Source organism: Bos javanicus, chromosome 17 (genome assembly GCF_032452875.1).
Source record: "Bos javanicus breed banteng chromosome 17, ARS-OSU_banteng_1.0, whole genome shotgun sequence".
Lineage (NCBI taxonomy): Eukaryota > Metazoa > Chordata > Mammalia > Artiodactyla > Bovidae > Bos > Bos javanicus.
Window position 1 is genome coordinate 42856809 of NC_083884.1, and position 26358 is coordinate 42883166.

The 26358-nt window shown below is 36.6% G+C and overlaps 1 protein-coding gene across 2 annotated transcripts in view; it reads left to right on the plus strand.

Moving 5' to 3' along the window:
* The window catches only part of PDGFC (platelet derived growth factor C), a 254424-nt gene that overhangs the window by 116707 nt on the left and 111359 nt on the right, over positions 1–26358 (plus strand). The gene's annotated exons all lie outside the window — the stretch shown is intronic.

Sequence of the window (26358 nt, forward strand, 5' to 3'; positions counted from 1 at the left end):
AATACAATTATGTAAAGTTTAAAAATAAAATTAGAAAAAAAATATATTAAAAAAAAAAAGGAAAAAAAAAAAATCTTGGCAAAGAATGAACTCCAGGTATCAGACTAGATTCTATAGAATCTAAGATATCTTAAGTGGGTCAGAAAGTAGAAAGTGGTACCAAATAGAACAATAACATGAAACAGATAAAAGAGGAATTTGTTACTGTCATATCTTTCCATCGTTGATTGGCAGCTCATTGATAGAAAATAATCATAGAATCATTCCCTGAAAATGTATAAAAAACTATGTGCTTCTAATTTAGGAGGGTCATTTTCATATATCCACTTTTCCTTGCATGTTTTATTCAGTGTAAAACATTATAAATCAATCCTCTAACAGATGCACTGACTCTTCAGTTATATTTTCAAAGCTAGTGACAGATAATCCTTAAATATCAGTGTTTTCACAGAAATCATTTTGAGAACAGTTTGTTTTTGCAGTAATAAAATTTTATTTGACTTCAAAATGAGCTATGAAATAGGTGGTTTCCAGCTCAACAATTTGGTTTATATTAGATAAAAATATTTTATTTGAACTTTCAAAATGCTTCTGTTTCATTTCAGTGACAGATATGGCCACAAAATGTTCATTCATGTAATTCCCTCACATGATATCACTTTGTCAGTGAGTCAAATGATTTGGTCTTTTTTGCTTAAAATTTCACTTTCACATTTTTTTTTCTTTGATACTTAAATGGCTTCTTAGCACTCCCCATCAATTCTTTTGTATTGGAGGTTTATGGTTTTAATTTAAGAACTCTGTTGAATATAGAAAAAAATACCCAAACTAGCTATAATCACGTGCTCATGAACAGCAAGAGAGGCATAACACTCAAAATACATACCTTCTGAGGTTATAGTGAACATTTTTCAATTCTCTATGCCTTCTCTAGATGACTTGCTGCTTATTTTAAGGTCAAAGCAGATATCGATAGATTGATAGCTAAGTTCACTTGAATTGAGAAGTAAAGACACTTGGCCTTGGCTGTATAGTAGCTTCTTCCACCTGGACCATCACCAACCACCACCATCTCTTGATGCCAAAAGAAACCTTAAGTGACTATCAGTTCCATTGTTCAGTCATGTCTGACTCTTTGCGACCCCATGGACTGCAGCACGCCAGGCTTCCCTGTCCATCACCAACTCCTGGAGCTGAAGTGACTATGGAGACTTATGATATGCTTTTAAAAGTCACTTAGTCCAAGAGGTAGAAGAGTCACCTCTCACTGTTGCTCAGCACTTTTTGGTTCGAATAAGGAGCACCTGCGTGTGTGGCAGTGAACCTCGACTCCACTGGGCTGCAGTAGCTTGGCACCCCTTTTATAGCCTGAACTCAGTGGGCAGTCATTGAATATTTGTGGACTGAAACATTTAGACACAGCTATGAAGTCTAATTCTATGTGGAATATGTTCTATGATTTACTAAAAAATTCAGTTTCACATGCATGCTAAGATATTTCATTCCTGACTAAACCATGAAATTTGGGGGTGAAGGCGTATTTTAAAAATTATAATTTAACCACCTTTCAGGATTTTTATTGTACTGGACTTCTTATACTCTACTGTTATACTATATTTTTTATGGAGAAGGAGTTAATGAGAAATAAGGTGATTAAGTTAGTGAATTGTCTTCTCCACTTCACTTGTACTCTAGTGACAAGTAGAAAATAATGCTGGTTCCAGAGCATTACATGAGCCTGAATCCAGTGCTGATTTAAAATGTACTCACTGTGCACTGTTTTCCTGTAAGTTTCTGTACTGTGTTCACTGAGAAAAAGAACCTAACTTACTGTACATTTGTCAAGAAACAACCTGCTTTAGTTAATACTATCAAGAAAAATATTCAACTATCTAGGTAGAATTTATATATAGTACTGTTATATTTTGAAACTTTCTTAAATTTGCTTTATGAAATAGAAAATCTAGTGAAAGATTTAAATTGTATCATAACAATTCCTTAAGAAGCAAAAAATAACAACAGGGACTTCCCCAGTGGTCCAGTGGCTAAGTCTTCACACTCGTAATACAGGGGACCTTGGTCAGGGAGCTAGATCCTACTTTTCACAATTGGAGTTCACATTCCATGACTAAAGATCCTGAGTGCTGGGGCAAAGAGTCAGTGAAGCCAAATAAATATATAAATATTAAAAAAATATATGTATAACATATGCAATCCTTGTGTTACTGCTTTCAATGTGACTGAACAAGATTTTAGGTTGTTGATATATGGCAAAACCAATACAATATTGTAAAGTTAAAAAATACAATACAATAAAAAAAAAAGAATGTAATTAAAAAAAAATGAAAGGTAGATGACAACTTCTAATGTTGTCTTAAATATTTTCTGCACATGAATCAGTGTCAATTTGGTCAGGAGAGAACTAGGATCAAATGAGATCTATCTCTTGCTATCTGATCCCCTCCATGGCTCAGGAGAACCACCGCCCATTTCCGAATGTGTAAACTCTTGTTACTACCCACCCTACAGTGCAGTTACAGCCAGCCTCAGAAGGAAGCAGCTTTGTTATCAATCTGTGCCTGCAGGCGGGAGCATTGTTGCTGGGGGCGGGGGGGTGCCCACATTTGTCACCACTTTTTATTCTCTGTGCTCATGATGTGTTGATCCAGTTAGAAGAGTTCTGCTTGGTGGAGCATTGGTGCCAGGGTCTCTCTGACAGCATTGTTGTTGGATAGTTCATACTAATGCCTGATAGTCACTGCTGCTGCTGCTGCTGCTAAGTCGCTTCAGTCGTGTCCAACTCTGTGCGACCCTAGAGACGGCAGCCCACCAGGCTCCCCTGTCCCTGGGATTCTCCAGGCAAGAACACTGGAGTGGGTTGCCATTTCCTTCTCCAATGCATGAAAGTGAAAAGTGAAAGTGAAGTCGCTCAGTCGTGTCCGACTCTTCGCAACCCCATGGACTGCAGCCCACCAGGCTCCTCCGTCCATGGGATTTTCCAGGCAAGAGTACTGGAGTGGGGTGCCATTGCCTTCTCCGTGACAGTCACTAGTCCACTGTTAATGCTCAAAAATGGTAAATTTTCTGTCTTTGCATTTATAAGCTATTATAGTAAATAATCCTTCTTGTTGAAATATAGGAGTGCAGTTAAAGTATATGTTACATTCTTTTCTGTATACATCTCATACATACGTATTGTATACATGTTCTTTTCCATTGTAGGTTATTAGAAGATATTGAATATAGTTCCCTGTGCTTGTTTAACTGTTTTATAAATAGTCGGGTATACCTGTTTATCCCAGTCTCCTAATTATCTTCTCCCCTCCCACACTCTCCTCTGGTAACCATAAGTTTGTTTTCTCTCTGTGAATCTATTTCTGGTTTTGCATTTTGTTATTTAGTCACTAAGTTATCTCCAATTCTTTGTGACCCCATGGACTGCAGCATACCAGGCTCCCTTGTCCTTCATTATGTCCTGGAGTTTATTCAAACTCATGTCCATTGAGTCAGCGATGCCATCCAACCATCTCATCCTCTGTCACCCCCTCTATCACCCCTCTGTCTCTTCCTGCCCTTAATCTTTCCCAGCATCAGGGTATTTTCCAGTGAGTCAGCTGTTTGAATCAGGTGGCCAAAGTATTGGAACATCAGGTTTTGTATACGTTTCCTTGAAAACAAATCTTTAAGCTTTCTCCATTAAAGATAATATTTGAAAAATATCACTGAAAAATGAATGCAAAGAATTCTTTGTTGGTTTTCAATCACTAAGTCGTGTCCTACTCTTTGCGACCCCATGGACTGCAGCACACCGGGCTCCTCTGTCCTCCACTGTCTCCCAGAGTTTTCTCAAATTCATGTCCATTGAGTTTGGGATGTTACCTAACCATCTCATCCTCCGCTGCCCCCTTTTCCTTTTGCCTTCAGTCTTTTCCAGCGTTAGGGGCTTTTCCAGCTAATGTTGAGTCGGCTCCTTGCATCAGATGGCCAAAGTGTTGGAGCTTCAGCTTCAGCATAGTCCTTCAAGTGAATATTCGGGGTTGATTTCCTTTCCCCTTCATGGATTGCCCTTTGTCATAGCAAAGGGACTTGTGTAACTCAATGAAGTTATGAGCCACACCATGTAGGGCCACCCAAGACAGGTCACAGTGAAGAGTTTTGACAAAATGTGATCCACTGGAAAAGGAAATGGCAACCCACTCCAGCCTTCTTGCCTGGAGGACCCCGTGGACGGCATGAAAATAATTCTTAGATTGTTCTAAATTATATATTTTGGATACATGTTTTCAGAAAACATTTTAAACTGTTTTATAGAGTTTCTGCACCAGAAGTCTGAAATAGTGTCATTATTTTTTTATGTAAAAAACATGTTATACCTACCTATATATGTGTATGTATTATTTATTTTAGTTTTTATTTAAATTGGAAGATAATTGCTTTACACTGTGGTGTTAGTTTTTGCTGTACAACAGAGTGAATCAGCTGTGAATATACATATATCCCCTTCCTCTAGCACCTCCATCCTATCTCCCCTCTAGGTCATCACAGAGCACCGAGGTGAGCTCCCTGTGTTAAATAACAGCTTCCCTCAAGCTATCTATCTTACAAATGGTAATGTGGCATATAGGCTTCCTCGGTGGCTCAGTGGTAAAAAATCCACCTGCAATGCAGGAGACGTGGGTTTGATCCCTGGCTTGGGAAGAACCCCTGGAAGAGGGCATGGATACCTACTCCAGTATTCTTGCCAGGAGAATTGCAGGGACTATATTCCCTGCAATCCTCCTGGCAAGAATATTGGAGATATATATATGTATATGTGTGTGTGTGTATGCAATATATATATATATATATATATGTGTGTGTGTGTGTGTGTGTGTGTATGTGTGTGTGTATAATTTACTCTAAGATAAATACATATTTTATTTAATCCAAAACTCAAGTTAGACTTTCAGAATGATTTCTTATATTGATCCCTGTTTGCTAAATTGGTTACTCGTTTACACTAATGATGTTTTACCCAAATGGTTGCTTTATGATGGATAAGTTATTTTTGAGGAGAGTGTTGATTTCATAGGTAAAAGGTTCATGAATAGTTTTCAGGGGCTTGTTGAACATTCTGAAATTGTATGCTACTGTATGAAATTATGAGAGTCTGTATTTATATATATAATTTCCTGGCTTGAGTATTCATACTTTTCATCAGATTCTCAAAACTTTCTCAAGCCTGTGGTTTAAAAGGATTTAAAAAGATAGCTCTGGTTATTCTTAGTTCATAACTTTAACATCATTGAGAATCCTGAAGCCTAGTTTTATATTTGGAGCAATAATAAGGGAACAGAGGATTATAGGCATTTTTAGCAAATTATGTCAAAGTCTGTTTTTGTCTCAACAACTTCCTATATTGTTATATTCTGTCCAGACCAGCCCATAGCATGCTCTTCACCATGAAGGTGCTACTATATTATCCTACCATCCCATAATGCTCACAATCAGTTCTGAACATCCCCTATTATAACTCTCCTCTAGCAAATTGTAGTAAATATGCAAATTGTGAAGAGAATCTCTCAAATTTATCTGTGTTTCAAAGATATGTGTGGTTCTAAAGTCTGACCAAGAGAATGGGGATTCTATTTTTTAAAACAAGTATTTGACTTTGGATTTCAGAAAGGTAAAAAGAGTTTCTTCCCTGAATATGATGCTCTATGGGTGAAATTTTACAGTTGCCTGAAGTTTTATTTTAGAGATCTCAGATGTGGTGACATAACTCCAAATGCGAATTTAGTATAACTCAGCTCCATAGAAAAAGGTTTGCTGGAGTGGCAATCAATTGCTGACATCTCCCCACATAACATGAGGGATTTTGTTTCTTCTTAAGGCAGAAATATTCAGAAAGCAGCAATAGGCCAGGAGTCTACCCACATATCGTACTTTTTACTGAATACATTTCCTTTGTAAGTGTGTTTGCAGCTGAAACTTGTGCTTTTACTTCTGGGCAACCCAGCCAGTCAACACTTATTTATTAAGTCTCTATTATAGGTGAGGATACATTAGTGAAAAACAATGAAAACAAAGCAAAATGAACACCTAAGCAAAATCCATAATCTCTTGGAGTTTGTTAATGAAATTACATGCAGATAAGTTAAAAACTGAATAATCAAGTAAGGGAATATATATATATATATATGTATATATATATATATATATATACACACACATGAGACAATATTCATTGTGAAAGGTATATAGTTTTTACTTTCAGTATTGCTTCATTTTTCCATACTTTTTAACCCTAATGATAAGGTACCTTTCAAATGACCTCTTATCTTCTCTAAATGTATATGGAATTTATCATTTGTTAAGGAGTACCGAATTCTGGAATAATGTTTACACTTAGAAGTAGAGTTAACATCAGGCCTATTATTCCAAGCAATGGAATGGAGTTAGAATCCAGAAAATCAGCAATTATTGGTAAAAAATGTCTCCTGCTTCCTTGGTAGTATTAGAAAGACCTCAGAAATAATCCATTAAAGAGAGGTTAAACAGGAAATGTTTAAAGTTAGGATTGTTATTTTGTTGCTGTTTTTATTTTAACCTACATTGAATAAAATACTGTGAAAGTACTAGATATTACTAAATTTATGAAAACAAAGCATTCATTCTACTTGGTGAACTGAAATAACTATGGATGGTAACAGGAAAACAGACACTTCAGAATTCTTCATACAGATGTTTGAGGTGAAAAATTTCCTGGAGTCATGTGATGTAGTGGAAAGAGAATAGGATTTAGACTCAAAAGCACTGGATTGAAGGGTAAAGCTGTTTGTCATTACGGTAACCATGAGCTCAGGTTGTCTGGGGACCATCATGGTTTAATATCTGTGGTCTTGACACAATTAATAATACCACCTTATTTCAGTCATAAAAATGTGCTGGTTTGGACAAGAAACTATATGGTCAATTTAAGGTGACAACCAACTCTTTTTGCATTAATAAATTTTGCATGATACATTGGCTCTTCTAAGTGATTGTGAGAGCAGAAGAAACTTGTGTGTCAGAAAATGATTTGTAATCTGAAAATAATTTATAAGACCTAGAAAGAGGTGTATAAATATTAGTGTATTCATTTGGACAGAATCACCACAGTGCTTGTGTAAAGAGAGTAGATTTATTTTAGTCAATCGCTCTGGAACAGAACAGATTGAACAGATTACTTAGATTAAACAAATTACTCTTGTTTAAGAAGCTGGGTAGAGACTTCCCCGGGAGGCCCCGTGGTTAAGACTTCTCCTTCCAATGCAGGGGTGCAGGTTTGATCTCTGGTGGGGTAAGCTAAGATCTCAGAAGCCTTGGGGCCAAAAAAAAAAAAAAAAAAAAACGAAAACCATAAAGCAAACGCAATGTTGTAACAAATTCGATAAAGACTTAAAAAGAAGTTGTATAATGCCCTAGTTTTCCAAAATGTGTTGTGTTGGTATCAAGGACCAGGACAACAAGGAATAATAAACCTAGACTTTAAGGGATAGATTTCACTTAATTAAAATTCTAACGGGTTTACTAAACTGAGAAAAGTGGAGTCAATTATTGCATAATTTCATCAATATTCAATTCAGTTTTCTTCCAGTTTGCCTCTTTATCATCTTCAAGAGACACTTGCATGTCCTGTTAGCTTTGGGAAATGATAATGATTTTATTCTTTTTCAGAAGCTAGTCCCAGTCATTACAGATATTAATGAATCTGATCTTAAGTGAGCAGTTTCTAAAAGAGAAAAAACAGTCACGGGACTCTCGTCTCAACTTCTGTTTTATTCAGGATGATCCATGTGATCTCTATAAACTGGCGGAACCATAGTGTGGTTTTCTTTCTTTTTTTTTTTTTTTTGCAGGGGGTTGCTGTGCTCAGTCTCTGTTGCTTTGCACAGGTTTTTCTCTAGTTGCTGTGAGTGGAGGCTTCTCTCTAGCTGTGGTGTGTGGGCTTCTATTGTTGCTGAGCATGTGCTCTGGGGTGGGAGGGCTTCAGGAGTACTCAAGCTCATTACTTGTGGCTTGCGGGCTTAGTTGCTCTGAGGCATGTGGGATCTCCCCGGACCGGGAATTGAACCCGTGTCCCCTTCATTGGCAGGTGGATTCTTATCCATTGTGCCACCAGGGAAGCCCTGCCCCATAGCTGTTTAGATTTCTTCCTGAGAAGCTGGCACAAGACTTGTGTTCATTTGAAATGAAATAAGACCAAATCAGTTTTTATTAACAGAAAATGAGTTTCCCACAACATCAAGGTCCCTTCATCAGTAGGAAGAAAAAACTAAATCAGTCTAAATCTGTGAAGCCATTAACTAAACATTGTGTGGACCACAGAACCTTGACAAGCAAGAGCCAACTCACCATTTGCAACTTTTAAAAATAGTTTCTGGGACAAGATATTAGGGGATAATTATTACTAATTCACAAGGTTGTTAAAAAAAAACTAAAGAGATAATATATATGGAAACATTGAGATAGTAATCTGCAATTTTGAGTCACTAGTCAATAAATATTAGTTGAGTAAATGAGCAAGATTTAGGAAGAATGAAGCATCAAGGGAATATATCCTAAAAATAATGCTCTTTCTTTTATTTTTTTCTATGCCAGCCAAGACCCTCTCCCTTATACATTGGTACAAATGGCCATGAATGAGTTCATTTGACTGACTCAGATAACAATGATCACAAGCTTTATGTGTCTTTTAAATCATTAAAATCATTTTTACCTCCAAAATCTGAAATTGAAGATTCTGAACCCCCTACAGTAGGATTTGAGGTCACCACAAGACTCAATTTTACTATCTCCATCTACTGGCAGGGAGGAACTATACCCAAGCATCTGGACTGGCATAGAAAAGAGGAGAAAGAACATTTAAAAGGTAAGCAAAATGTATATTTTTATTTACTTTACATTTTTAAACTTTACTTATACATTCTTGACATAATCTCACATGATTAAGGTTTATACAATGAACCATATTAGAGAAGAGACTCCTTTTAGGTGGGATCATATTCTTATCTGATGTTATGACATGAGCAACTACAGACTTCACTGTCTTCTTTTCACAGTGGGAGTTTTTCTGTTCTTGTAGTTCTACATTTCTATCCAATTGTGCCAATGCTCAGTACTGTTTCCATATTCCTAATAATGTGCAAACTGCAGCGGGGTTACCGAACTGTTCTCATTTTTGCATTCTTTGATGTGTTAAAAGTAACTTCCCCTGGCACATTATTTTGACGTTATGGTGTAGAGAGAGTGGCAGAATTTTTCTTAAACTGTAATTGATTATTCTTAGACTTTTTTTCCCCATTCTTCTTTGATACTAATTTTATTTGGCAGAAAGTGCTGTATAAAAGGTTCCTGTTAATCAGTTAAAGTCTTCATACATATTTATATCAGTTTTTTTTTTGCCTTCCTATCATGAATCTTCGGCTTTAGTTGGTTTTTAACAGGATTCCAACACTGCAATCACATTTTGAATTATGATAACTTCTTTAAATGTTTTGATGGGCTCTGTGCTCGTGCAGGAATTTAAATCGCATGCTTTAAATGATTAGGTGTTATTAAAGTTTTTATTATACATATCTTTCTTTAAAAAGCCTGATCTCAACTAGAAAATAAGAATAATAGCCACATGTGAAGATAATTAGTATTACTACACTTTCTGTAATTAAATTAAGTACATTTTGTACTTTTTTCTCCTGTTAGGTTTCTCCTGCCTCTCCCCACCCCCAGGCAAGTGTTTCCCTATCTTTTTTCCATTTCTTTGGATGGTGTTCCAATTCTTTCAGAAGAGGGACCGGTGGATTTATAGGGGACATGGGTGGAAAGTTTTCAACATCAAAATCAGATTTTATGGGCAAGAATTTTCAAGGAAATGCTCTGTTCAGACAGGTCTGTTCACTCTCTGGGAGATCACGAATGCAGCTGGTCCATTTGCTGACTGGGGATTACAGTCAGGTAAACAGTGCAAACACTGTACAGGATTCTTCAATCTCCTTCTGGCATCTGACAGCGTCCAATCTGAGAGATGTATCCTCAGAGTCTTCCCTGAGATCAGAATGTAGGGTAGTAGGTATTTTTGGATAACGTCAAAGGAAGCAGTAATAAGGAGTGTTAGAGAATCATCCATGAAATGAATGAAATGAAACTTCTGGTGGATTCTGTAAGGTTTCAGTTCAGTCTCTGCTTTGAATTTGTGTCCAAAATTCAAAATATGTATTTTCTTGACTCTGTCCCATCCCTGTGTTTCAGCTCCTCTTTTTAGACCACTTTTCTCTGGATCTTTGGTTTGATTTTAAAACTATTATCATAAAACTGGCTGTTGCTGGAGAATTCAGCTAATGGTTCTGTGGTTATAGTTAAGCCAATTATTCAACATCTCTTTATTTACTCTCTTAGAGTAGACTAACTAGATGATAAAATAATATAATCTGAAAATGAAATAGCTAAGCATGGTTAAATACCTCATGCTGCTGCTGCTCAGTCGCTTCAGTCGTGTCCGATTCTGTGTGACCCCATAGATGGCAGCCCACCAGGCTCCCCCGTCCCTGGGATTCTCCAGGCAAAAATATTGGAGTGGGTTGTCATTTCCTTCTCCAATGCATGAAAGTGAAAAGTGAAAGTGAAGTTGCTCAGTTGCTCCTGACTCTTCGCAACCCCATGGACTGCAGCCTACCAGGCTCCTCCATCCATGGGATTTTCCAGGCAAGAGTACTGGAATGGGTTACCATTGCCTTCTCCAAGGTACCTCATGATCATTATTAAAAATGCCATTGAGGAATAGAATTTAAGTAATCTATATACCCATAGATGTTATGTGTTTTATTTTATGACTTCCACTGATTTTAAAAGCCCCACAGTTGTATTTTATGCACATTTTAACATCACGTTAAGATTGAGGAAAGTTGTTGAGGGTAGGGGGTGAGGTGGGAGGTAATGTTTTCCAGCCAAGCAGAAAGATTAGAATATCCTTAAGTGTAAGTTTGTTTAAATATAGCCTCTGAAGTGCAGTCATGTCCAGTGTGATTACTCTTCATTTATTGCTGCTAGTTTGATGTGGAATTCCTACTGAAGCCAAATATCCTCCTACAGATGTAACTTCTAAATCTCAAATATTGCTATGGAAATGCAAATCTTTTGTCACTTATTGACAGTGTTTAATTAATAATATTAAAAACATAAAGTGGGAGGACATGATTTGTATAGAAGCAACCAAATTTACTATTTTTCCTACTATCTTTGAATGTTATTTATAGGAACCTCATAGGCTCATTATATATAAATTATATACATTCATCTTTGAATATGAAATGCTAAATATAAGTAGGAAACAGTAAAGTCTCATTTTTCAGTGTTGATGATTGCTAGATATGTTAAGACAGAAATAAATTCCTCTTCTATTGTTTCTTAGAAATCATTTATTTCCCCTAATGCAGAGTTTCATGTAAGAGAGAATTTTAAACATATTTTAGACTTAAGCATATTTTAGATATTCACTAAATTCATAAACAAATGGCCTTATTTGCATTTTTGAATGAGTTTGTATTGATTATATTTTCATTATTATTGTCCTTGATACATTTTAAACATCTACCCATCAAAATGTCACTACTGTATCTAGACGTTGTGTGCTCCCAAAGAAATAGGTCACTGCTTTCAACATTTGAAATTGCTCATAAATTCCATCTGAAGGTTGTAAATTATGTGTCCAGTGCACATACAATATACTGACAGATGCTGAGTCTCCAAACAGATGAAGTTCTTTAATATATTTTTTTCTTAACTAAGCATAGTTGATTGTTCTGAGGTTAAATAATATGAATTTGTATTTAATAATGTTAGCTGGTTTGGGGGATAATATTTCAAATAAATGCCTTTCAATGTTTAAAATATTTTAATTCAACAAGAGTTGATTAAATATTGAAAAAGGAAATCAGTAGTGAATCTTTAAAATGAATGTTTCTTTTCTAACGTGATTATTCCTTATTTATCTCTGTTCTATATTCTGGTTTTAGCCTTCTTGTGGTATGTATAATTCTGTACACTTTAACTCATAAAATATAATATCATCGCCTAAACATGTTTTGCTGAAGTAATGTGTGTATATAAAATTATAATCATTACTAATTGGAGTTCAGTAAAGCATTTAAGGAGAATTCTGTGTTTCTATTTTTCTCCAGTCTCTAAGTACTGTCCAACTCTTTGCAACCCCATGGACTACAGCATGCCAGGCTACCCTGTCCTTCACAATCTCCTGGAGTTCGCACAAACTCATTTCCAATGAGTCAGTGATGCCATCCAACCATCTCATCCTCTGTCTCCCCCTTCTCCTCCTGCCCTCAATCTTTTCCAGGATCAGGGTCTTTTCCAATGATTTGGCTCTTCACATCAGGTAGTCAAAGTATTGGAACTTCAGCTTCAGCATCAGTCCTTTTGATAAATATTTAGGGATAATTTTGTTTAGGATTGCATGGTTTGATTTCCTTGCTATCCAAGGGAATCTCAAGAGTCTTCTCCAGCACCACAATTCAAAAACTTTAGTTCTTCAGCGCTCAGCCTTCTTTATGGTTCAGCTCTCACATCCATACATAACTACTGGAAAGACTATACCTTTGACTATACAGTACTTTGATGGCAAAGTGATGTCTCTGCTTTTTAATTCCCTGTCTAGATTTGTCATAGCTTTTCTTCTAAGGAGCAAGCACCTTCTAATTTCGTGGCTGCAGTCACTGTCCGAAGTGCTTTTGGAACCCAAGAAAATAAAATTTGTCACTATTTCCATATTTTCCCCAACTGTTTGCCATGAACTGATGGGGCCAGGTGCCATGATCCTGGTTTCTTGAAAGTTGAGTTTTAAGCCATCTTTTTCACTCTCCTCTCTCACTGTCATGAAGAAGCTGTTTAGTGTTTCTTTGCTTTCTGCCATTAGAGTGGTATCATCTGCATATCTGGGATTTTTTATATTTCTCCTGGCAATCTTAATTACAGCTTATGATTCATCCAGCCTGATGTTTCGCACAATGTACTTGGCATATAGGTTAAATAAATAGGGTGACAGTATACAGCCTTGCCCTACAACTTTCCCAATTTCGACCTAGACCATTGTTCCATGTATGTTTCTGTTACTTCTTGACATGTGTACAGCTTTCTCAGGAGAAAGGTAAGGTGGTCTGGTGGTCCCATCTCTTTAAGAATTTTCCAAGTTGTGATCCACACATTTAAAGGCTTTGGTGTAGTCAGTAAAGCAGAAGTAGAGGTTTTTCTGGAATTCCCTTGTTTTTTCTATGATCCAGCAGATGTTGCAATTTGATCTCTGGTTCTTCTGCCTTTCTAAATCCAACTTGTACATCTGCAAGTTCTCAGTTCACCTACTGCTGAAGCCTATCTTGAAGGATTTTCACCATTAACTTGCTAGCATGTGAAATGAGTGCAGTTGTATGGTAGTCTGAACATTCTTTGGCATTGCCTTTCTTTCAGATTGGAATGAAAACTTGCCCTTTCCAGTCCTGTGGCCACTGCTGAGTTTTTCAAATTTGTTGACATATTGAGTGCAACACTTTTACAGCACTGTTTTCTAGGGTTTGAAATAGCTCAGCTGGAATTCCATCACCTCCTCTAGCTTTATTCGTAGTATTGCTTCCTAAAGCCCACTTGACTTCACACGCCAGGATGTTTGGCTCTAGATGAATGACAACACCATTGTGCTTATCCAGGTCATTTAGAACTTTTTTATGTAGTTCTTCTGTGTATTCTTGCCACCCCTTTTTAATCTCTTGTGCTTGTATTAGGTCCTTACTGTTTCTGTCCTTTATTGTGCCTATCTTTGCATGAAATTTTCACTTGTTACCACCAATTTTCTTGAAGAAATCTCTAGTCTTTACTTTTCTACTGTTTTCTTCTATTTCTTTGCATTGTTCACTTAGGAAGGTTTCTTATCTCCCCTTGCTATTCTCTGGGACTCTGCATTCAGTTTGGCATATCTTTCCCTTTCTCCTTTGCCTTTCACTTCTCTTCTTTCTCAGGTATTTGTAAGACCTCCTCAGGCAACCACTTTGCCTTCTTGAATTTCTATTTCTTGATGATACTTTTGGTTACCACCTCCTGTACAGTGTTATGAACCTCCATCCATAGTTCTTCAGGTACTTTGTCTATCATATCTAATCCCTTGATCTCTTTGTCACCTCCACTGTATAATCATAAAAAATTTGATTTAGGTCATACCTGAATGAGCTTATGATTTCCCCTTCTTTCTTCAATTTAATCCTGAATTTTGCAATAAGGAGCTTATGATAGTAGCCACAGTCGGGTCCAGGTCTTCTCTTTGCTGACTGTATCCAACTTCTCCATATTTGACTTCAGAGAAGGTAATCAATTTGATTTCAGTGTTGACCATCTGATAATGTCCATACGTAGAGTCATCTCTTGTATTGTTGGGAAAAAGGGTATTTGCTATGACCAGTGTGTTCTCTTCACAAAACTCTGTTAGATTTTGCCCTGCTTCATTTTGTACTCCAAGGCCAAACTTGCCTGTTATTCCAGGTATCTCTTGACTTTCTACATTTGTATTCCAATCCCCTGTGATGAAAGGCCATGTTTTTTTTGTTTGTTTGTTTGGTTGGTTGGTTGGTTTTTGGTATTGTTATAGAAGATCTTTCCCTGGTGGCTCCAGTGGTAAAGAATTCACTTGCAATGTGGGAGACCTGGGTTCGATCCCTGGGGTGGGAAGATCCTCAGGAGGAGGGCATGGCAACCCACTTCAGTATTCTTGTCTGGAGAAACCCCATGGACAGAGGAGCCTGGCAGGCTACGTTCCATGAGGTCGCAAAGAGTTGGACACGACTGAGAGGCTATGCAAGCACATATTAGGCCTTGTAAGTCTTCACAGAACCTTTCAGCTTGTTCGGCATCACTGGATGGGGCATAGGTTTGGATTACTGTGGTTTTGAATGGTTTGCCTTGGAAATGAACCGAGATCATTCTGTTGTTCTTGAGATTGCACCCAAGTACTGCATTTTGGACTCTTTCATTGACTATGAGGGCTACTCTATTTCTTCCCAGGGATTCTTGCCCATGTAGTAGATATAATGGGCATCTGAATTGAATTCACCCATTCTCATACATTTTAGTTTATTGATTCCTAAAATGTTGGTGTTCACTCTTGCCATCTCCTGTGTTTCTGTACTAGGCAGTTTATCCTGCATCATTGTAGGTAAGAAGATCATTGAAAGTTTGTCTTCCATAATTGAGCCTTCATTGAAAATGTTATACCCCCAAACCAAAATAGATTATTTTTACCATTACCTTGAGGTTAAAATACCATGTTGTCAAATCACTGCCATTTGTTTCCCATGCCTCAATACCAGAAGAATTTTATAGATCTTACTTGTGATGTAACATCAATTCAGATATTTCAGCAATTAAAAAGGAACACCAGCAATAGCCACACCAGGATAAATGGCCTGAAACTGCCACTCCAGGCAGACCCCAACATGTTTGCTATGTAACAATTTTGGTTGCTTGTATAAAAACCTTAACTCTATCTGTCTTAAATGGTGTAAGTAATTTGATTAATCATGTTTTGAGAAGCCTAGAAATGGGCTGAATTTATTGTGTGGTTTGAGCTGGGATCTGGCCCCGTTTTGCTGTCATACTGTGTGTCTGTCTACTTCTGTGCATCAACTTTTCCATCAGACTGACTTCTAAAATGACACCTTATTGACTACAGCAGTTCTAGACCTTACTTCTGTGCCCAACTTGGTCTAGTCCTCTACTGTTGAGGGAAAAAAAAAAAAGAAAAAAGCCACTGGATTTACTCTGATTGTCCCATTAGAGCTAATCCATGGAACAAGGGAAATTGGCGTATGTTGATTTTCCAGGCGTACTTCTGGGTAGAGTCCGTCAGGACTGCTTCACCATGGTGGTGTTGGGGGGTTCTGGGAAGATGCTCACTTGTAAACTGTTCATCATTGCACGTGGAAGATTTGCTCTGAACTTCTGAACTGGGTCCCCGTTTCTTACCATTGCTCGTAGTTAGGTAGGATGGTAATGGCTGAATTCATTTACTTCTTATCAGATACAAAATAACGCAAACCCTTATATGCACTGCTATGTATAAAATAGATAATGAGAACCTGCTGTATAGTACAGGTAACTCTACCCAGTGCTCTGTGGTGACCTGAATGGGAAAGAAATACAAAAAAGAGGGGATTTATGTATACAGGGAGCTAGTTCACTTTGTTGTACAGCAGAAACTAATACAACATTGTAAAGCGACTATATTCCAATAAAAATTAATTTTAAAAAGATAGTGTCAGGTCAAAGAAACTGCATAATTTCTACAGAGTTATCATTTTTTCCATCTTCTGCAGTCAACCTGAATTGCCGATTCAGGCAATTGGGAATTCGCATTCACTCTTGAGAAATTACTGCTTGCTTCATTAGTTTGGTCTTTGTGAATTTGGATTCCTCGTATATACTGAGCAATTTTGCATTATCTTTCATAGCAATCTCCTGTTCACTAATATCAGAAAAACTGGACAGTTGATAAAAAATTTTCTTTCTCCCTGTTTGAATTAGATAGAATGATGGACAAGACGTCTGTTTTACATACATACTAATTTATAATTATCAAGGTGGTTAGTTTATACAAGTATCATTTCATTTGAACTTTAAAACAGCCTCTGATTATTGCTAGTTTATAAAAATTAAAACCTGATATGAAGTATCTTGCCTAAAATAACAGATTTTTACCATCAAGTGATTCATAGTTCCGAGTTAAGATAAAATAATAATACATGTGGTATTCTCAGTGTGGTAAAATTATAGAAGATGCTTTATTTAAAAATGAGTATATTAAGACAATGGAAAATCTCACTAACGAGTAATATAAAACGTGTCACCAGGAGCTGAAGTATATGTGTACGTAATAATAGATGAACTTTGAGTAAAATATGAATTAAGGGACTTGAGGAATATACATTGTAAAAGTTTATTATGTTTACATGTATAGCCTCTGGAAACTTAGGAGTGAAGGATGAAATATTGAAATATTGAATTTTTTTGCCATGAGCTAGGAAATAATTTTTCTTTATGTTAGCAATATGTACCATGTGGTGCCATGTGCTGGGAAAAAAGCTAGATACTGGTTACAGACTCCAGAATCAGTTCTGTCTAGGTTTTTCCGTCTCACTGGAAGCTCAGAGTAGAGCAGGAAAGAAAGAAAGGTCAGCCCACAGAGGACGATTAAAATATGCTGCCCTACATAGAGAACAGACGTATGGTATTGCCCAAGGGGAGGAGGTGGGGAGGGATGGATTGGGAGTTTGGGATTAGCAGATGTTAACTATTATATATAGAGAATGGATAAACATCAAGGTCCTACTGCATAGCACAGGGCACTATATTCAGTGTCCTGAGGCAAACTGCAACGAGTTGCCAGTCCAGGTTCGAGTTGCCAGTCCAGGTTCGATGCATGATGCTGGATGCTTGGGGCTGGTGCACTGGGACGGCCCAGAGGGATGGTATGGGGAGGGAGGAGGGAGGAGGGTTCGGGATGGGGAACACATGTATACCTGTGGCGGATTCATTTTGATATTTGGCAAAACTAATACAATTATGTAAAGTTTAAAAATAAAATAAAATTGGAAGAATTAAAAAAAAAAAATGGTGCGTGTGCATGGGTGTATAACTGAATCACTTTGCTGTACAACTGAAATTGACACAACAATATAAAGCAACTACACTTGGAAAAACTAACTTTTATAAGATGCAGCCCTAAAGGAATGTACAAAGGGAATTCAGGATTACATTCTATCTGAAGTGGGATTTGATAATTGAATATATGCTTACTAGAATTTCTAGTTGAGGAGAGATATTAAATTACAGTTTTCTAAATTGTCACATTAAGAGTACAAAGCTTCACCCTGTTCTTACATCTCAAGCCCTTGGTGCAGTGCATGAAACAAAATAGGTTCTCAGTATATGATTTTTGACTATTCATTCCCTTGAGGAATAAATGATTATCTTCTGGAATAGATTCAAGAACCACAATTGTATGTATTTTAAATAATTGCATTTGTTTTTATGGCTTACTTAATATAGCAATCTCTTATTTTTCCCTAGTGCACATTTATTCTCATACATAATTCATGAATAATTTGAGGTATTGTTGTTCAGTCACTAAATCTTGTCTGACTCTTTGTGACCCCATGGACTGTGTATGCCAGGCTCCCCTGTCCTTCAGGATCTCCTGGAGTCAGCTCAAACTTATGTCCATTGAGTCAGTCATGCCACCCAACTATCTCATCCTCTGTTGCCCTCTTCTCCTGCCCTCAGTTTTACCCAGCTTTAGGATCTTTTACAATGAGTTGGTTTTTCGCATCAGGTGGCCAAAATATTGGAGCTTCAGCTTCAATATCAGTCCTTCTAATGAATATTCAGGGTTGATTTCCTTTATGAGTGACTGATTTGATCTCCTTTCCATCCAAGAGACTCTCAAGAGTCCTCCAGTGACACAATTCTGAAGCATCAACTTTCCAGCTCTCAGCTTTCTTTATAATCCATCTCTCACATCCATACATGAACTGGAAAAACCATAGCCTTGACTAGACGTACCTTTGTTGAGAAAGTAATGTCTCTGCTTTTTAATATGCTGTCTAGGTTGGTCATAACTTTACTGCCAAAGAGTAAGTGTTTTTTAGTTTCATGGCTTTAGTCACCATCTGCAGTGATTTTGGAGCCCAAGAAAATAAAGTCTGACACTGTTTCCATTGTTTCCCCATTTATTTGCCATGAAGTGATGGGACCACATACCATGATCTTAGTTTTCTGAATGTTGAACTTTAAGCCAACTTTTCACTCTCCTCTTTTACTTTCATCAAGAGGCTCTTTAGTTCCTCTTCACTTTCTGCCATCAGGGTGGTGTCATCTGCATACCCGAGGTTATTGATATTTCTCCTGGCAATCTTGATTCCAGCTTGTGCTTCATCCATCTCAGCATTCCGCATGATGTACTCCTCATAGAAGTTAAACAAGCAGCTTAACAATATGTATATTGCCTTGATGTACTCCTTTCCCAGTTTTGAACCAGTCCATTTTTCCATGTCTAGTTCTAACTGTTGTTTGTTGACCTGCATACAGATTTCTCATGAGGCAGGTAAGGTGGTCTAATATTCCCATCTCTTTAAGAATTGCCCACAGTTTGTTGTGATCCAAATGGTCAAAGGCTTTAGTGTAGTCAATGAAGCAGATGCTTTTCTGGAATTCCCTTGCTTTTTCTATGATCCAGCAGATGTTGGCAATTTGATTTCTGGTTCCTCTAATTTTTCTATATCCAGCTTGTACATCTGGAATTTCTCAGTTCACCTACCAGTGAAGCCTAACTTGAAGGATTTGAGCATTCACTTGCTAACTTGTGAACTAAGAGTGTTTGTATGCAGGTTTGAGCATTCTCTTGCGTTGCCTTTCTTTGGGATTGGAATGAAAACTGACCTTTCCCAGTCCTGTAGCCACTGTTGAATTTTCCAAATTTGCTGACATATCGAGTACAGAATTCTGACAGCATCATCTTTTAGGATTTGAAATAGCTCAGCTGGAATTCCATCACATCCTTTAGCTTTGTTTGTCATAATGCCATGCCTTCCTCCAGGGCATCTTCCCAACCCAGAGCTCCAACCCAGGTCTGCCGCATTGCAGGCAGTTTCTTTACCATCTGAGCCATGAGGGAAGCCCAAGAATACTAGAGTGGATAGCCTATCTCTTCTCCAGGGGTTATTCCCGACTCTGGAATCGAACCAGGGTCTCCTAATTACAGGCAGATGAGCTACAAGGGAAGCCCATAATGCTTTTTAAGACCCACTTGACTTTGCATTTCAGGATGTCTGGCTCTATGTGAGTGATCACACCATTGTGGTTATCTGGATCATTACGATCTTTTTTTGTATTATTCTTGTGTGTATTCTTGTCACCTCTTCTTAACCTCTTCTGCTTCTGTTAGGTCCTTGCCGTTTCTGGCCTTTGTTGTGCTCATCTTTGTCTGAAATAGTCCCTTAGTATCTCCAGTTTTCTTGAATAGATCTCTATTCTCTCCCATTCTGTGAATTTTTCCTCAATTTCTTTGCATTGTCCACTTAAGAAGGCTTTCTTATCTCTCCTTGCTCTTCTCTGGAACTCTGCATCCAGTTGTGTGTGTCTTTCCCTATCTCCTGTGCCTTTCGTTTCTCTTCTTTTCTCAAAGAAGAAAAGCCTTCTTTTCTTTGTAAAGCCTCTGAAGATGACCACTTTGACTTCTTGCATTTCTTTTTCTTTGTGATGGTTTTAGTCACCACCTCCTATACAAGTTATGAACTTCCATCCATCATTCTTCATGCACTCTTATCTACTGGATCTAATCCCTTGAATCTGTCACCTCCACTGTATAATCATGACAGATTTGATTTAGGTCATACCTGAATAGTCTAGTGGTTTTCCCTACTTTCTTTGATTTAAGCCTGAGTTCTGCAAAAAGGAGCTGATGATCTGAACTAAAATCAGCTCCAGATCTTGTTTTTGATGACTGTATAGAACTTCTCCATCTTCAGCTGAAAAGAATATAGTCAGTCTGATTTTGGTGTTTACCACCTGGTGATGTCTACATGCAGAGTCATCTCTAGTGCTGTTGAAAGATGGTGTTGGCTATGAACAATGTGTTCTTTTGGCCAAACTCTGTTAGCTTTTGCCCGGTTTCATTTTGCACTACAACATCAAACTTTCTTGTTACCCCTGGTATCTCTTGATTTATTTTTGCATTCCAATCTGCTATGTTGAAATTTTTTCCTAGTAAGCATTTGTTCTTGTACGTAATTCATGAATAGTTTGAGGTAGACTGCACTAACTTCTGATTGTGTTTCTTTTATTTGCTATTGTTTTATAGTATATAAATGGTAGATTGAGTCATGACAAAATAAAAACATGAGTCCTATTTTTCTGTCTAGCATATTATTGTACTTTTATGCTAATAATCAGAATTTAGAATATTAAGCATGAAAAACTCCTGTATTGTTTGTAATTTATATAGAGAGATTTATTTGCACTGTGGAGTTCAGGTATACTGTCTCTCTACAGAATCAGGAAAGATTAATTGAGATAACTCTGGATTTTCCAGGCAAAAAGGTGCCATTTATGGAGCCAGTGAAACAAACCATATACACGTATGTATATACATATGCATATGTATATATGTGTCATATGATTTTAACTAACTTTTGTTAAAAGTAAAATTTGTTAATTAAGGCTTAAATAGATTGAAAATGGAAACAGGCTTATGAAAACCAGCAAGATTAAAATAAAGGTTTATTACAATTAAAAAAAAAACTAGTAAACAGAGCAAAGCCCAAATAAGACATTGACTGTGTTTATGTATCAAGGAAAGATTTGGAAATAGATGCAAGTATTACAGAAATGCCTTTTCTGACCCAGTTTGAAAATAACATATTTAGAAATAAACACATCAAAAATCATATAAGACAGCTGTGAAATCTACCACTTTACAGGGACATCTTCCTATACAGTCTTGCCTATGTTAACAGGATCCCGAATTCTGCCGAACTTTAAACCAAGATTGAAGACCCTTCTGTTTACCTCCTTCTGAATCCTCCAGGACTTTTCTACTACAGTCAACTTAAAACATCAGCGTGGAGAAGGACATGGATGGTTTCTCTTTCTTTATGGATCATATCTTGTCCACAAACTTCTTTTTTGATGTTATTTTTTTTTAAATAATATGACTTTTTTAAGTATTAAATTTTTATTGCTTTCCATGATTTTCTTATTCCTATCTGCTTTCCTTCATAATGAATATACCTTTAAAAGAATTACGTGCCAGTATGCCAAGTAGTATAAAACTACTTTGATTTTAATGTTAACATATTTAATTTAATAATGTTTAATGTTAATATACAAATGTGTGATTATTTTTTAAATTAATTTATGTGATTTTTGGCTGTGCGGGGTCTTGGTTGCTGTGCTGGCTTTCTCTAGTTGCAGTGAGCAGGGGCTACTCTCTAGCTGAGCTGTGCAGGCTTCTCACTGTTGTGACTTCTTTTGTTGCAGAGCGTGGGCTCTAGGCGGCAGGTCAGTAGTTGTGGCGCACAGGCTTGGTCTCCCTGTGGCATGTGGGATCTTCCTGCACCAGGGATCCAACCCATGTCCCGCACCTTGGCAGATGGATTCTTAACCACTGAACCACAAGGGAAATCCCTGTAATGATTCTTTATAACTGAATTGATGACCAAGCTGTATGGTTTGCAGGATATCAGTTCCCCAACCAGGGACTGAACCCAGGCTCATGATAGTGAAGGTGCCAAGTCCTAACCACTGAACTGCCAGGAAGGTCTCTTTGTAACTGTATTATATATGAACATATATAGTCAACAGTTTTACAGTAGTTACATGATTAATCTCCTTTCTTGTCCTTTTTTAATTTTTATTTCATGTTTTCAGTACTCCTACCTCAAGGTAGATTGGGCAGGATAGGAAAAAGTGTTAATTTTAAATTTTAAAATTTACTGTCTGTAAGTATTTTCATGCTAATCCTATCTGGATAAATAAGCCTTATTCTTATTTAGGATGCATTGAAGTAGAGTGTTGCAAATACTTTTATGATTTGCCCCCAAACATTTGTTTCATTTCTTTGGTACTTTCTTTGAATATCCTGCTTATTGTTTAGGAAAAGCAAATGTTCAGTAAAGTAGTCACAAAATATGTACTTGTCTCAACCCTGATATCCTAGTAAAGTTCTATGTTTGGAAAGATCATTTTTAAACAACAGAACTACGAATGCAGTCTTATTTTGGTAGATCCTAAATGTTGTTTCTTTTTTTTTTTTCTTGTTGATTATAGGCTTACTTGTTTGAGATTTACATAAACTGTTGACAGTCATGTGCAAATCATATGTATTTGGTGGCAAACCTCACTGCATTCCAAGATGATTTGGAGGGAGCAGCAATTTAACTTAAAAGGAAATTTACAATTCTTTTACCACAAATAAGGTCTAGATTTTCAGCCTTTAAATTATGCTTAATTATAGTTTAATGAAATTGTGAACTATAAAGGAAAAAAAGATGTAAACATAATTTAAGTATATACATTTTAGTTATGGGCTTTTTTGACTGCAGATATAAAAATAGAATTCAGATCTTTTAAATCCACAGTTTTCTAGATTGCATATGAAAGCATAAACACAACTATATTTGTAAAGAGTATCTCAGATGACATAAAGCACTTTTTTTGAGACAGAATGGGGTAAATAATACATTTTAATAAATCTGATTGGAAAAAAATTAATTCATTAAAAAAAATATTAGTTGCCAAAATGAGAAGGCCTCTTAATATAAACTACTCTAATCCACCTCCATAGTATGTATGTTATTGTATTAAAATTTCAGAGAGTGGGGAAATATCTCTTCCAAGAGAAATCTTTGAAAAAGAGGATATATTAACTGAATTTTAATAGCAAACTGTCAATGATTTATTAAAAAATTTGTCAGTATAGAGAATTCAGCCAACTTGATAGATCCTTCTGTGACTCCTAGCGACCCCATGGACTGCTGCCTACCAGGTTCCTCCATCCATGGGATTTTCCAGGCGAGAGTACTGGAGTGGGGTGCCATTGCTTTCTCCCTTATAATAATTACTGGTGCTAAATTATGTGCATAGGAGAGGTATTGATTATTTCATATATATTAATATAACCAATGGCCAATCCAAGCATTATCCCCCCAATAAGACAGAATCTGCACAAATTATAAGTGTAATTATAAGTAATAATTAACTTTTCCAATTTAAAAATTTCATGGAACTTAAAGGCCTATTTACATAATATGATGATATTCCCCATCACATGCACTGTATATATTTGAAGGAAATCATATTTGTCTTTATCTTGTCTTAGACAATATAAAATCAGCTTTAGCAGAAGCATTGTTGAAACAGCTGGGTTTAAAAGAATGAAAAAGCTGCTTTACGAACCATAACTACAACTTGTTACTATTATGTGAGGTATTTTAACAAGAAAACAGGTATTCTTTAATCCTAACCATATTCTCACTAGTAAATAATCCTTAACATTGTCTTTTGAATTCTGGAAGTTTCTTAGAGTGTATTATTTAGTTGCATTTTATCAGTTGAAATACGTATTTTGAGTTATATAACTACTAAATGACAAGTTGCCAGAATTACTGTAATTGCCATTGAGAAACAGGGACAAAGAGACATACTTCCAACCGAAATAGCTTTGTGCACAGTAGAAGATGTGTTAGTCATCTACTGTTATGTAAGAAATCCCCAGAAACCTGCAATTTTTGCAAAACTTCCCTGGTTTGCTTTCAGGTGTGAAGCTCAGAAATTCAGGTCTGGGAGACTGGGCTTTTTCTCTGAGTTTTTACAAGACAAAAACCAAGGCATCAGACAGACCCGATTTCCTTTCTGGAGACTGGTAGAGACACTGCCTTGGATTCATCCAGGTCTACTGAGGCTTTAGGATGGAGCCCCCTCTTATTCAGTACCCCTCAGCTGTCCACATCCTGAGCATGCAACCTCCTCCCTTTCCAAGGCTGGCAGCACAGAACTCCCTCTACAGTCTCTTTCATACTTTGAATTTCTTAAGATCAGGAAGCGCCCAGCTTCTGTTCAGGGCTTTTCCTGTTTAGGTTCAGCTCCCCCTATAATCTAATTTATGATCAATTCGGAGTTAACTGATCTGATCATGGGAGTAATGCTCCATCCTTTTCACAGTTTCTGGTTGAAATCAAGGCAGGGGTTCATGCACACATGAAAGACACAGGGTGGCGGGAGATCACCTTAGTGTCTGCCTTCCAGAGCAAGAAGCGAGGTTATTGGTGTGAAATCATGGGCAGAGTGAATGAAGTTTAAATACTGAAGAGGCAGTTGAGCACTAGAAGTCCATTCCATTGGTTAAAAGGGAATTAAGATTAGTAGATACACAAAACTGTGTTTAAAGAGATAAACAGCAAGCATCTACACTATAGCACAGGGAGCTGTATTCTATATCTGGTAATTACCCATAGTGAAAAAGAATCTGGAAAAGAATATATAACTGAATCACTTTGCTGTATACCCGAAACTAGAAACTAACACAATACTGTAAATCAATTATATTGCAATTTAAAAAAAGAGAGAATTAGGGTTTAGAAGTGAAAGAATCAAAGAGGAAAAGGCAGAAAACTATAATAGAAAGAAAAAAAGAAGAGAGAAGAAAAATGTAATTTAGTATAAAATGTCATATGACCTAAAAGGCCTTAGACAAATCTGTATTGCAAAGTTTGATGAAACATATCTAAAAGGAGTCAATAAAATATGGAACTTTTCATATTTCCACAAGCAACTATATGTATGTTAAGCCTGGAAATTGGGAGAAGGACAAATAAAGGGAAAATGGTGCTTATAAAGTAATGATATTCTTCTCTCTGTATAATACCACAAATACAAAATTCAGTCTTATGAAGCATATCTCTTAGTCATGACAGCAGTTAAGGTATTGGTATAGTTTAAAATGACTGTTCTGGCATTATGAGTGCATCAAAGTTGAACAAAAAAGTGTCAGGTATTATGCCGTGCACATTACTTTGTGTTCATGGTCCAGTTCAAGCCTTTTAAATTGTTTTAGAAATTGAATTAAAGATTGTTTTAAAGGTTTTTGTGATTTTTTTTTTGCTTTGTTTTGCTTTGTTTTGTTTTTACTAGGATTTAGCAAACTTAATGGATTGAATCTTCATAACCTGAAAGGGCACAAATATCTTACTTCTTAGATTTTGTTTTTGTAGATTAACAGCTGCTCATTTCCCAAATATCGTCATGTGTTTCCCCTCAATATCAACTCTTAAATGGGTGGACATAAGAACAATTTTGTCTCTATGCACTTGTGTATAAAATAGATAACCAACAAGGACCTATTATATAGCAGAGGTAACTGTATTCAATATTTTAAAATAAAAAAGTATCTGAAAATGTGTATATACATACATATATAGCAGAATCACTTTGTTATACTGAAACTTTGTAAATCAACTATTTCAATTTAAAAAAAAAGAACACTTTTTTCTTAACAATACTGATTTTCCTTACCCCTCATTTCTCCCCAACAATCTAATCAGAAGTAAGAGATATTATTAACAATGTATTTTGGCATTTCACGATGTAAAATGTTGCCATGCCTAATAAACTTGGAAACTATTTTATACTGTATTTGCCTCTTAGATATTTAAAATTTAGGTTAGCCTTTTAAAGTCACTGAGAAGCCTTGCAGCATTTCTTATAATTTCTTATCTTTGTAGACTGCTGATAATT